The sequence below is a fragment of the Protopterus annectens genome, chromosome 8.part0 (assembly GCF_019279795.1).
Source record: "Protopterus annectens isolate FY-2018-M chromosome 8.part0, PAN1.0, whole genome shotgun sequence".
NCBI lineage: Eukaryota > Metazoa > Chordata > Ceratodontiformes > Protopteridae > Protopterus > Protopterus annectens.
The window spans coordinates 842,726,817-842,729,316 of record NC_056741.1 but is presented as its reverse complement, the minus strand read 5'-3'; the positions used below and the strand labels follow the sequence as shown (position 1 = coordinate 842,729,316).

Here is a 2,500-nt window from a genome sequence, read left to right as displayed (position 1 = left end):
CTCACAACGAGAGGTCTATAATACAGGAACAAATAGCACTAACTCCACTTGAAAATATAAAGATCCTTTATTCCAGACAACAGAACAAGATGAGCGCTTTCGAGTACACAAACGTACGTTTCTTCAGATCTAATTCAAGTTAAAATCACCTTGTTTAAATACACTTCGAATCAATTAATTAAGGTAATTAAATTCATCAATTAAATAATTAAACATTGAATCAACAGATTCCTAACTAAAAATCTGTAATATCAGCTTTGCTTAGTTAATATATGACATATCAAGAAATATATCCATTCTTATTTTCCAAGACCTCTATACTGAATAAAATACAATAATATAAAGTCAATAAAATATATGAAAAATGAAAAAATGTTAAAATCTATGAGCATGTAAAATGTATCCTGACTATGATAGCAGGAAAACATTCAATATATAAAATATATACTCTAACAATAAAATAAAATAATCTACATCATGAAAAAATATATACACATATAAACAGGTGAGTGTATATTGATTATGTATTTGCAGAATGACACATAAATCTAAATATTTCATCTTCTACACTTAAGGACAGGTTTAAGGGAAATATACTGGTTAATACCGGGGGGTATATATACATATACGTATATATATATATATATATATATATATATATATATATATATACACATATATATACATATATATATATATACATATATATACATATATATATACATATATATATATATATATATACATATATATATATATATATATATATATATATATATATATATATATATATATATATATATATATATATATATATATATATATATATATATATATACATATACATATATGTATATATACACATATATGTATATATATATATATACATATATGTATATATACATATACATATATATATATATATATATATATATATATATATATATATATATATATATATACATATATATATATATATATATATATATATATATATATATATATATATATATATATATATATATATATATATATATATATACATATATATATATATATATATATATATATATATATATATATATATATATATATATATATATATATATATATATATATATATATATATATATATATATATATATATATATATATATATATATATATATATATATATATATATATATATATATATATATATATATATATATATATATATATATATATATATATATATATATATACATATATATATATATATATATATATATATATATATATATATATATATATATATATATATATATACACATATATATATATATATATATATATATATATATATATATATATATATATATATATATATGAAGAAAAGAAGAAAAAAGAAAAACAAAGCAAAGTTGGACACTGCTGACAGCTTAAAAAATCTTCTTTATTCCTAAAATCACAAGATAAGCGCTTTCGGGATAACCCTTCTTCAGATAAATAAAATGAATGAAATGGTTTACTTATATACATATAAAAAACCAATCACATTCAACAAAATAACAAGCACATTCAATGAAATACACGCCTACTTTTCAAAATGGGCTTAATTGGTATAAACTCATTTAAACCTGGCTTCCTATTTGCCATTAAACTGGCAATCCATTTAGTTTCTATTGTTTCTGTTTGAAGCATAATATCATCCCCCCTGGTGCTTGGTCTAACATTTGCAATAACCCTAAATTTAAATGTATGTGTAGGAAACAAAGCCACATGCCTACATAATGCATTTCTGTCATCCTTGTTCCTGATGCTGGAAAGATGTTGAAGAATCCTTACTTTGAACATGCTATTTGTCTTGCCTACATAAAAACTTTGGCAGTGACAACACTCTGCTAAATATACTATATTAGTTGTACGACAGGTTGCTCTTCCTTTAAAGTGAAACACTTTGTGGGTGATGGGATGTGTAAAGGCAGTATCTTTATTTATGTAGGGACAAGCTTTACATGAACCACAATTATTCGTTCCTGTTGAATATGGTAAAGCATAAGATGCATTGGATATGAAAGGTTCCTTACATAGTAGATCCTTTAGATTTTTATTTCTTCTATATCTAAATATAGGTTGGGGTCCCACTATACCCCCCAGTGTACTATCACTGGTCAGGATGTTCCAGTTTTTCCTCACTATGTTACAGATATCACTGGTGTTACTACTATAATTTAACATAACCTGCGGACCTTTAATTATGGTTTCACTTTTGTTCTCGACCTCATCCCTTTCGAAAGTTCTTAAAATCCAAGGCTTATAATCACTGGATCGTTTGGATCTACCTCTTTCCACTGTTTTATTAACCAAATTCTGCTTATAGCCCCTATCATTGAAATTCTCCTTGAGTTTGGTTGTTTCCTCTTCAAAATCTGATTCTAAAAGACATAACCTAGAAACCCTACTTACCTGTCCCTGTACTATATTGTGATATGTATATCTAGGGTGCATGCTGTCAAAT

At 23.6% G+C, this 2,500-nt stretch overlaps 1 protein-coding gene across 3 annotated transcripts in view; it reads right to left on the bottom strand.

The window, feature by feature from the left end:
- The window catches only part of LOC122809098, a 1,918,481-nt gene that overhangs the window by 836,996 nt on the left and 1,078,985 nt on the right, over window positions 1-2,500 (bottom strand). The window lies entirely within an intron of this gene.